The sequence below is a fragment of the Harpegnathos saltator genome, unplaced genomic scaffold (genome assembly GCF_003227715.2).
Source record: "Harpegnathos saltator strain DR-91 unplaced genomic scaffold, Hsal_v8.6 scaffold498, whole genome shotgun sequence".
NCBI classification, from domain to species: Eukaryota; Metazoa; Arthropoda; class Insecta; order Hymenoptera; family Formicidae; genus Harpegnathos; species Harpegnathos saltator.
The window spans coordinates 597,044-608,925 of NW_020230313.1; the positions used below are offsets into that span (position 1 = coordinate 597,044).

Consider the following 11,882-nt stretch of genomic DNA (forward strand, 5'->3'; position numbering starts at 1 on the left):
GATGCGCGTGTAATTGCAATTCATTAATAAAATGTTAATTTCCCCAGTGAAAACACGCGCGATCGCGGATCGCGGATCGAGGAACCCGCGCGCGCGCGCGCGCACATCGCATTAATATTCTCATACTCCTGCTTCTCGACATACTTTCGATCGCGTGGCCGCGGCAGCGGGAGGGGCGGGAGGGAGGGCAATAAAATTTTACCGCGCGGTGAATCGCGCCTCGCGTCTAGCGCGTATTCGGAAATTTCGTCCCGCAGTCGTCGGGTGATTTTTCTCATGCGAGAGAAAGCTCGGATGCGCGCACTTGGTGAAACCTTTCGACCGAGCGCGCTCGCGAGTCGGAGCGACAGCGACGTCGCGACTTATCCTGATTTTCACGTTTTGTGTGTCATATCACTGTCCGTTTCGCGATGCCCGATGAGAGACATTCCAGTCCACTAATCTCAGTTGTCTCTGCGTGGACAACCGCGCCGGACAACGACGGTTGTCGCCGTCGCCGTCGTCGTCGCCGTCAGAGCCCGCGCGCGCCCCAGATATGATTCGTCTCGGCTGAAAAAGCGAGAGTCGCCCGACCCGACCGAGTTTCGATCACGCCGAAGACGCTTTTTGACGGTGCGCTGTCGCGCGCGCGCGACTGTCGTACCCAGCTAAATCAATTTCAATAACCGGTTCTAGACATGTCGGAGTTGCTCGCCAATTGCTCGCCGGCCGAATCGCGCACGCTCGCGTGCCTTCGAGCGAGCAACGGTTGCGGGTTAGGTAGAAATTAAACAACCGCGTGAACGTTAATCAATCGACGGTACTTGTTGACGGACTAGCTACGGGACACGATATCGGACGAGCGCGGATGCAGACGCGCGTTTTTTCGGACCGGCGTTTTTTCGCGCGACCAATTGCTCATTTCGCATCATTGCGCGGGGGAGGAGGGGGCGCGCCTTCGCGGGGTTAAGAAGGCGCGGATCGCACACGTGCGTGGCACACGCATAATAAAAGGTCCTCGCAAAAGGGGACGACGTGGTCGTCGAAAAGCGCGCTGCTATCTGCGATCTGCGATCTGCGATCTATCTCGTGTCATCTAGCCAGACCTCACATATTTTCTTGCCTGCTTGTTGACGTTGAGCCGCTCTTCCCGCATTTAGATAGCACGTCGTCGAGTGTATCGAGATCGAGGCCGATGGAAAAGTCGACGGATCTCTCTTAAGAAGGTCGATGGGTGAACGCCATGGACTGGAGTAAAGAAAGAACGTAGCAACGAACGAACCAACGAACGAACGAACGAACGAAGGAGGAATTAATCGCACGTAAGTAAGTACGAGCGAGCGAGCGAGCGAGCGAGCGAGCGAGCGCCGGGTACGCTCTCGCGTGTACCTGTATTTTTCGTGTACATAACGCGGCGTCGATCTCGTGTCTATATGCGCACCTGTGCGCACATCGCTGGGAGATATCTCGGCGGGTCGGCGAGACGATGATCGACAAGCTGAGAGATCCCAGGCGTATGCGAGCGAGCGAGCGAGCGAGCGAGCGAGCGATCGTCCGTTTTGTCGCCGATAGAAATCTCGCGTCGCCATTTACAGAGACGCGGTCTGGCCGTACCTGTAAAACTGATGGCGGTCAAGCCTGCGACTACTGGAAAGGGTGGCGCGTTTTCCGCGACGAGCCGCGCATTCCAAATGCGCGCTGATGAAAGCACGCGTCTACCGGGGCCGGTCGTATTTTCCCGAGACCGCGCCGCGCCGCGCCGCGCCGCGCCGCGCCAAACATCGCCGGGTCGCCGCGAGAGACTCCGTCACTCCGCTTGAATCTCGCTTTACGAGCGGGCTACTTGCGCAGACAAGCGTAATTTCATTATTCGCGCTGCTCATTAGTCGCGGAAATAGTCGGGCGAGCGATTACATCGGCTCTCTAGATTCGTTCGAATGCGGCCACACGACACGCTTCTCCGTGTGGCGCTTCTCCGCCACACGCTCGCGCCCGCAGCAAAAAGAGAAGAAAACCGGACATTCGCAATCGATACTTCTCATAATGCGCATACGCTCGAGCGCATACGCATGCATGCGTGCGTGCGCGAGCGCGCACGCACGCCTTGCGCAGCCATGACACGCGAAAGCCGAGGGATGGAGGGAGGGGGCGAGCGCGTTTTTCAACGTGCTCCGCGAAAACACTCGATCGAGTTGGATCGAGTTTCTTTCCTTTTTTCGTCATTTTTTCGCGCGCCGGCCCGGAACAATGGCGAGAGTAACAATAGCGCGGATTTGCAACAAGTATTAACGCGACCGTTCGCTCGCCATGGCCCGATGGTTGCGCTGCGGCCGATCCCAATCTCCGATCGTGATCGCTTGCTACAGGGGATAAAAGTGACCCACTTTAACACCTCGCGCGTATGTATCACCTCGCGAGTGGCCGCGGCAACGCCGACGGATATGATTTCTCATGCCGTGGCAATGGGGTGTCTCTACGTCTCTCTCTCTCTCTCTCTCTCTCTCCCCCCCTTTCTCTGTCTCTCTGTCTCTCTGTCTGTCTCTCTCTCTCTCTCTCTCGCTCCTTCTCGTGTCGTGTCACGGAAGAATCTATCCGTTTCGCCACGCGCCGAGTTTACAACGTGCCGAGTTGCGCGAAATTCTCGCGCTGTCTATTAGCGTGATTTCTTCTTTTCAAGCAGGTTTAACGGTACGCTCATTATGCGCGACGCGCGATATCCGAGCTGGCGTTTCGTTAATTGATCTGTAGCGCGCGCGTGCGATCACGTAAAATAACGTTATAATAATCTAATAATGACGAGTCGAGTTGCGGAACGCCTCGAGCCTTCTCGAGATTCCATCCAGCTCCGAAGTGTCTGGAAAAGAAGAAGAAAATAGAAAAAATGATCGGTGTCGACAAAGCGTTTCCGTCAGATCGGGGATATGCTCGCCGAGCGATGGATATGGACGAGAAATGCAGACGGCGTTCTCGGACGAGACGATATCGATGGAACGTTACATTAAAGACGCTGCAAATGGATTTTCGCGGAGAAGGCGCGGCTGTAAGATCGGGCCACCTAGAAATCGACTTTCGATCGGCACACATTTCTTCTTTGCTGCCTGTGTGTTTCGGGGGATTTAATCAGCGGCACGCTAATCACTTTCAAACAGAGCCCGCGCCGGAGCCTGGAACAATTAAGGCGGAGAGGAAAAAAATTCTATCGGCACGAACGATGCGTCTCTCTCTCTCTCTCTCGCGCGCGCGCGAGAGAGAGAGAGAGAATATATTCCCGTTATAAATATTTCACGAATTCGCCGATTCTCTTTATGCACGTGAGGCAGGACTTTCGAGAAATCTCAGCATCAATTAGTATCTCGCGAATAATCATACTTGTAATAACGCACCAAGTTGGCGTTCCGATCCTTTAATTGGCCGTGTCGCGTCGGCCGAGAAACCGTCTATTAAAATTAATGAAATGTAATGTTATTTCTCGGCGAACGCGGTGGTAAATGTTTCCGGCCGCGAGATTTTATTGCGCCGATTTTCGTACGGGACAGAGTGGACCACCTCGAAACCGCGTTAACGAGTCGAGTCTCGCGGTTGACACACATTTGTATCTTCGTGCACGGGCGTTTTGCTCGGCAATTAAACGGTTCGTTCGTTAGCCACCAAAAAATTAATTGGCCGCGGTGTATAATTAGTTGCGTGCTGAGGCAGCCGTGTATGCACATACACATGCGCGCGTGTTCCCCTGTACAAAACGTTATTACAAGCACGTTACAAGTTTAGCAGGAACGTTACGGATTACAGGGATATTTGATCCCTTATCCTCGTTGCTTCGAATACTTCAGCCTTGAAATCGAATCAGTTTTCAGGACAGAGACCGCGCGATTCGTGCCTTCGCCTTCGTGAACACTCTTTAAATCTCGAGTATTTTTCCTCCCGTATCCCGAAGACACGGAGAAAAATCGTGTCCGAGTATCGGAAGCGCAATTTGTCGCGGGAGCGTGGAAATTGCATGCGCACGGTGCTGCCGCTTCTTCAGTGAAGCTTGAGAAGATAATTAGGAGGAGGGATTAATGGATCGGAGTGTTTAGCTTCTCTCGTGGCATTAGCACGGTGTAAAGCGCATCATCCTCTATGCATCGTTATACATAGCTAATGACGAGCTTTCACGGAAGTTCCTCGCGCTGTGTGTGTGTGTGTGTGTGTGTGTGCAACGCGCGCGTTAATTCCAATTTATTAAAAATTCCAATCGCCGACAATTATTACGTTACGAACGTGCGGCGACGCGGCTAACAGTTCATGGCAACGCGACAAATACCCGCGACCCACACAGTTCCTCTCCTCTCCTCTCCTCTCTCTCTCCCGCCGACTCGCTGCGTGTTAGCGGGGCTCGAGAGCCCGAATTTCGGTGTTTACCTTTAACAGTATAGCAGAGAAACGGTACTACAATGGAGGCAGCAGGAAGAGCCTCCAGGAGGAAACCCACCACCGGAATCGCCTGTCTGGCAATAAAGGTCGACGCAAAGGTTGACGCAACGATGAGCGCTCGGGCGTTCGTCACGTTCGCGATGATCTCGGGGTCAAGTAGTGGTCGGGGACGAGTAAGGGTCACAGGACAATAGGCAAATATATCTCGGTACCTCTCAGCCTTTCGAAGCCGAGTGAACTACTTCGGGCGATCAGGTCGCGATCTGCGAGAGATGCAGAACGCGACGATCTCCGAAACAGGTCGCGCGGGCGGAGAGAGGCGGGCCGCTGCGCAGAGAAGCAATTTCGTCAGCTGGTGATTGCGTGTCTCGCCAGCACGAAGCTGGCAGTCGCTCGCGACGGAAAAGCTTGCGACGCGGCGATAACGCACAGCCTTAGCGAACAACAACGGCGACGACTTCTCACGCACCGAGCGCGTTAACAGCTTGTTAATCGATGATAGCTTTCGCGCTCGCATTTCGAGAAAGCGCGTACAAATGGACGGCGCGGCCGACGAGGGACGACGAGAGCGAGACGAAGGATGGATCCTTGGTGATTTTTGGGTCGCGCGATATAGAGGACAAATCTTTTATGGCCCAGGGACCGTGACGGCGAAACGCTCTAACGGACGGACTGGCCGCGAGGAAGAGGAGGAGCAGGAGGAGCAGGAGGAGCAGGAGGAGGAGGAGGAGGAGGAGGAGAGACCCAAATCCATCGCGAACAAAAGCGGCTCTAATTTGTTCCGAACCGGCACACTTGCAGCTCGAAACTGGAGCGAAGTGGTAATGCATAAGCGAACGCGCCCGCGAAACTGCGCGGCGCGCAGCGCGAAACGATCAATCGAGTCTCGTCCGTAACGAGTCACTCCGGCGACCGTGGACTCGCGACGAAAGTGAAATCGCGAAAGTCCACTTTTAGACACGTGCAAATCGGTGCGCGCCTAAGAGTCCAGGCTTTATTAACATAGTCCTCGGCCTCGGCGTGCGCGTTTCGCGCTGCGTTACGTAAGGTGCTCTTTGTATCGAGCTGCTCAAGTGGATTCCAGCGAAAGAGCGTGACTCGTGACTCGTCGCGGAAGCGGATCATTTTCGTAAGAAGATCTCGAGATTGGCCGGTCCGATTCGATCGAGCGGCCGATGCTGCGCCTCCACGCGATCAGCGTGGAGGAAAAGATTCACTTCCTCTTACGATATCAGCGCGCGTATTCAAGTAACAAAGCGAACGCTGCGGTTGCTTCTTCGGGATAATTCTTTCAGGCCGTGGCGCGAGGGCACGAAAAATCGAAAATCAAGAGAGCAAACGAGATACGTGTAAAAAAAGTCGAAAGGAGAGAGACTGCTTCGCGCAAGGATAATCAGTCTGCTAATGTTTGTTACACGTGCAAAAGTTTGTACTCGCGCTCGTGCGTTATTTTAAGACAGGAGGATAATTTCAAGAGCTCACAAGGCGAGTGGGGCTCTTTCCGCGAGAGACCTACGAGAGAACAGCTCTCCAGGAGCTCGTCGTCCGATGGATTTCTAGTTTCGTGCGTCGGAGGAGGAGGCCGCGACACTCGCGAGATGTACGTCGAGAAGCTGCGAGTCGAGCGATGAAGGTGGAGCGCGTGTTTAGGAGGCGCGCGACTAATCAGTGAAAGTGGCGCGTTCGATCACGGCAAGTGGTTACGGTTATTTTAAGAAGGAATCGCCTCGACCCAGTTCACACGTGAGGGGGGGGGGGGAGGGTGGGATTCCACCGCGGACAGGCTAATCGCCGATGAGCCATCGCCACGGCAAGCGAAATGCGAAAACCGCCCGTGCATCCTCGTGCGCATTCGTTATCCATTACGGTTATCCTCTAACCTAAGTGGATGGACTATGCCTCCTTCGCCTTCCTCCTTAGTGGCATACTTCTTTCGCTGGCTGATAACAATTCTATCGGGAATCGATGATCGCCGGGAAAGAGGCGAGTCGGTCCCCGCGTCGTGTACTCTTCCATTGCCCCCCTTTTCCCAGTCATTATCTGGGATTGTATAAATATTCAAAAGGCGCTGCGCGCACGAGACGAGCGTAGAATGCGTCCTAATTCTTCGGCTATCTGTTAGATGTATCCCAGACTTTTACGGTCAAGAAACACTCGGTAATTACTTTAATAGAAACTTCCATTTGCTTTCGTTCGTTGGATACGCGGAGATAGGATATGCTGTTAGGGAAGAAGTTGGGCCGCTTGCCGAGTTCGCGCGAAATAAGACGAGCGAGAGGGGAGACGAAGAAATCAACGCAATGAGTTATTTGCACTCGGCGAATCTAGAGACGCCTGTGTATTCAAAAGTGCCTGGCAACTCGATCGCACGATATCGGGACTTTCTAATAACATTAACTCCTCCGGCTATTGATTATATTGTTTTCGATCTAGCGCGCTCGCCTACTTCTGGAAGCGGCGATAATTCTTGTATTAGCAGTCGGTATTGCTCGTTACGAGCGATCATCCATTCCTAGAGACTAATTTCATCCGCGAGAGGATGCAAGCGTATTAGCGCTTAAAATTGCTTTCGCGCGCCAGGCGCGGCGAGAGACTTTCTATCGATACCGCGAGATTAAAACTTTCCAATCTTTTGCGCGTTTCATCGGATCATCGCATGATTCACTGTACCTGACAGCGAGCTGTTTCATGAAACCCGAATACATGACAAATCGCGATTGTCAGCCGGTAACTTTCCCGAATATCGGTTTCAGGGAACAAGAGACACACCGTCATTTCCAGCCGTCATCCCATGATTTTACGAATTTCAACACTTTCTAATCAGCCGTTGCTTCGCACCGAAATTCAACGATCCTCTTCATAAGCTGAGTATTCTCTCTCAAAATCTCTCTCAAGAAGAAAAAGAAAAACGAAAAAGAAAAAAAGGAGAAATTAGCATTCGGACAGCGGAATTCTTTCAAGCTACGTCGCTGCGTAACCCCGAAAATTGTCATCGTTCGGTGCTGGTGATTCGTGCGGATTTCCGTATCTCTTGGTTACAAACTCAGCGCCAGATGCAGCGATCAGATTTTCAGAGCGAGGTAGTTAGACGTAATTTACAGGAGAGACAAATGAAGTCTGGAATCAGACGGCCGCGTTTAATCCTTTAACGCTTTTACCAGTAACTATAGTTAGCTACAGAAACGCATTTAAGAATCCATATAACTTAGTCAAGAAAGAAGATATCTTCGTTTTCCTTGCACCGCTAAAGGTAAGGGTGAATTCTTCTTCTAAAAAAGGGTATATAGATTGCAAATTTGATTTAGTCTGTTTTCAGCTCAGTTTTCGTGATAACATGTTTTGTCAAATTCCAAGTAGGCATAGTTAGCATTGTTACTGACATCTAGAAGTGCACTATAAATGAATAGATTGGTATCTGTTGTAATTTCATACATTTGGAAGCTTTCTCAGATGCGAAATGTGAAATTAAAAGAATACAGAAATTCAAAATGCCGAATCTAATATGGTGAACACGAAAATGAAGAAATCAAGCTATTTTCGTGAAACCTGGTGACCTACCGTCTTTTATGCGGCGGAAAATGAAGGGACGATTGACTGTCTAAATGGTGATCTATAAGATATTCTTCTGAAATAGTAAGCTTGAAATAGACGCTCTGAATGATATAGTAAAGTTTCAAGTTTCAAAAATGTCAAGCTGACTATCAGAGTTATGTCGTATAGATTACCCTTCATTTTTCCCTGTATAGGTTGCTCATTTCGTGTATGCTTTTAGGACCCAAGTCATATTTACCGATAAATAAAAAACGAACGATAAAAAGAACCAATATAAAATTCTGATATTTCTCTTGGTTATCACTACTTACAGACTCAGAGTTCAAAAAAGCTCAAATTTTATTTTCAAAACACTTGTGAAAAAGTCGGGCGTTAAAGGGTCAGCACCGACAGAGCCGCCGAAGTACGACGGCTTCCGGCTTCAACCTGTCCCGTCAGCCAGCAGCTCCAGAGTTCTCAAATGAAGGCGCGGAACGAAATCTTCGTCGGCGCGCGACTGGATGTTTCGGATTTAGCCTGGATGCCGCGAGTTCGAAAATCGACTCACCGATTTGGAGAAGCTGTGACGGTGTTCCTCACACACACAGTGCACCACCGGCCGTATCACACGACCCTCAGTCGACCGTCATTCCCGGTCTCTGCCACCTTCTCTGCCGTCGATCGTTCCCGCAAAGAAGAACTCGAGAGGCTGCGCTCGCACATTCGCAGTTGATCCGGCAATCGAAGGTGCGCGCGCGATGCGCATCGCACTCGATCTCGATCAGTCCTGTCCTCCGCGATGTCGGTCTGCGACCGTTAAGCACATGAATCGCGAAATGAAGCTTCGGTGTCAAGAGAGTGACCAGGGAACCGAAGGCCACCTCGCCGAGATCCGATGTTCTCCGGAGGGTAGCAACAACGCGACCGATCGCGACGCCGAAATGTCCTCGGCGACATTCAGTCGTCGGTTCCTCAGCACCTCGTGATCGGCAGCACTCGGTCTCGTCTCATGATCGGCGTACTTGCTCTCGAGAGACGACCGGATCTCGCGCGAGTTGTGAGGCGAGAGACGAGGAAGGAAAGGTAGGAAGCGCGAAGGAAAAACCGACGAGAGAGAGAGAGAGAGAGAGAGAGAGAGAGAGAGAGAGAGAGACTGAAAATTCCCTCGCTGTACGCGCGAGAGATCCTCGCGCACTTGGTGTTCCTTGTACTCGGCGTGCACGCGGTTCGACTACCGGTCGCGCTTTGAGGATATCGCCTCATTGCGTCCAGCGTGGACGAGGAAGCCGAGAAGGAGGTAGTAGGGAGCCTCGTGCCGACCGCCACTGCAACAACCACGTGTCGTCTCCCGCCAGGATTCCACGAGATGGATCCCCCGGCATGGCCGCGCCGGATGCGATTGGATACGACCGACTCGCCGCGCGTCTCGGAGAGAGAAACTATGACTTTTTCTCGCCTCGACAATGCAAGCAAAATTTTTGCCGCTGCACGTAGCTAACGAATTTTACCAAGCGGCCGTGCGACGTGACGGCGATCGAAATAGCCGCGGAGAATCCCGCGAGTCCGCGGGGTCGCGTCAAGTGATGATAAAAATTCCGCTGTTCGCCGACGGGCTTGAACTGGCCGATTCTGGCGTCTTCGCGCGGTAAGCTGACGAAGAGAAAACTGCCGAATGCTCTTGGCATCCGATCCACCTGGAGTACAACGCGCATTTGACGTAACGACGAGTGAAAATGATTTTTCTTTCTTCAATTACGACGTTCATTAAATACTAATTGCGTGATTACCGCCTCGCATGTGGAAAATTGTATCGCGTGATAATTTTTCTCATTATCGTGCAAAAATTCAGTCCCCCCGTCCACCACGACCTAGACTCCGAACTTCATTTCATTCATCGGGCTTCTGCTCCGGCGAATGACTCGTCGGACGAGTCGACCAGCGGGAAAAATCGCCGGCGTGCCGCCGCCGCCGCCGCCGCCGCCGCCGCCGCCGCCGCCGCCGCCAACGGCGTGTAAGAACGCGAGATAACGAAGCGAAGCGGAAATGCTTTTTTCGATATATTAAACCGTCGGCGCGAATAATTAAAAAGGAGCGATGAGAAAAACGCATCGGATTCCTTTCGCTCACGTGTACGCGCTCGTTTTGCGATCAGCGCTCATCTGACTGTGCAAGAGAAAGAGAAAGACAGAGAGAACGACAGAGGAGAGAAGAGAAAAAGGGAGGGAGGGGGAGAGAGAGAGAGAGAGAGAGAGAGAGAGAGAGAGAGAGACATCGCGAAGAGAGATAATGAGCGTATTTACGCGTACATACGTACGCCGCGCCGCAGAGAGGTGCACGCGCGTAATTGCCAAGCAGTACCGTCCCTCTCGCTTTTGGACGAAGTGGGTCGTTCTCTTGAGGAACAGTCGGCGAGGGGCCGACGGCCTTCTCTTCTCTCTCTCTCTCTCTCTCTCTCTCTCTCTCTCTCTCTCTCTCTTGGTATCCGTCGGCCGTCACTCCACTTCCGCGTCAATCGCGAGTTTTCCGCGAGTCTCGGCGAGATCCTCTTAATTTAACGGGGAAAACATCGGCACGAAACCGCAAACTGTTTCATCGATCGAGTCTCCCCAGATAAGTCCCCGCGTGCGGATCATCGGTATCGGCTCGAATATCTCATGCAGAAAATTGTACCTACAGCTTCGGACGCTCGCGTCGCTCGCGAGCGTAAGAAATCTCTCGCGCACCTACACCGCGAACGCGAGGGAAAAAAGGATCGCGCGGACGAGAGCCGCGTGTAAGCGAAATATGTTAAATTAAAACGAATCACACGGTAAGTCGAGGGGTTGCGAGACGCGAGTTAACTCCGCGTCCTCTCCGCGTTTATCGCCGAGATGCGCGCTCGCGCTCGCGGGATAACGAGAATGGTGTTTCCATTTCAGCGTAACAACTAATAGTAGTGGTAGTAGTAGTTCTTTGCTGGCTCCGGATTGCATTCGGCTTTGTTCGTACGCCATTTTCCGGTAGTATGAAGGTAAAAGAAAGAAAAACAGGAACAACGCGTACGCAGTCCCCACGATCGAAAAATGTGCCTAGTTACAGGAACCAGATAGATCCGACCGCCACGGAGGCGAACAAAAGACTTAGCGTAACAATCAGAGATGTGCGAACTATTCGAATTCGAATCGAATCGAATCGAGTCTAATGTAATTCAACTGATAATTAATAACTTGATTGTAAATTACTTTAAATATTTAAATGTATATTTTACTTTAAGATGATATTACAATATATCAATATTCCCTTTCGTATTAAAATCTTCCATCATTATTTGCATGTTTAATAGTCATGTTAAATTTTTTAATGATTCGATTCGATTTCATTCGATTCGATTCGAATTCAAGTGAAATTTCATAGATTCGATTCGACGTGAGAATTTTTGATTCGCATATCTCTAGTAACGACAAACGATCGATTAATTGCGCTGACTCATGACAAGGTAAAAAATTGCCAACGCGATAATGCGGCAATTACGTCGCTCTCAATCGAAGGGTATTTGACCTCGGTCTCCATTTTTTCGGCCTGTCACGATCGGTCGGGCAAATAAATCAGTCGCCTCGTCAAAGTTGCGCACGTCGCTTCTCCTAATACACACCGGCGCGACTCGTCGTCGATTAATTTCACAGTGACGTAAATCCATCATCGCGCCCCGCGCCGTGGGATAATCAGGATTAACGACGAGCGACGGCGAATATCTGTCAGGATAACGCAACGTCCTCGGTGGAAAAGCCGAGAGCACGGCGATTCCCTTTCGTCGGGTGTGTAACAAGATTTCAGCTTCACCTTACTTTTCACGACGAGAGGCGAAACAAGGCCATTGGAAAGCAGTATTCTGGATCAGCGATTTGAGCAGCGTCTCGCGGACTGAACGGAAGAACGCGCGGAAAAATGCAGATTTCGACGACGATGGCGTCCGAGCGACG

The 11,882-nt window shown here is 51.5% G+C and overlaps 1 protein-coding gene across 2 annotated transcripts in view; it reads right to left on the reverse strand.

Moving 5' to 3' along the window:
* Positions 1–9,273, reverse strand: part of LOC105181793 (serine proteinase stubble) — a 36,342-nt gene extending 27,069 nt beyond the window's left edge. For both annotated transcript variants that reach the window (XM_025302526.1, XM_025302524.1), the window contains exon 1: positions 8,492–9,273. The gene's annotated coding sequence lies outside the window, so the exon portion shown is untranslated. The remainder of the gene's footprint in view (positions 1–8,491) is intronic.
* Positions 9,274–11,882: the final 2,609 nt, after the last annotated feature.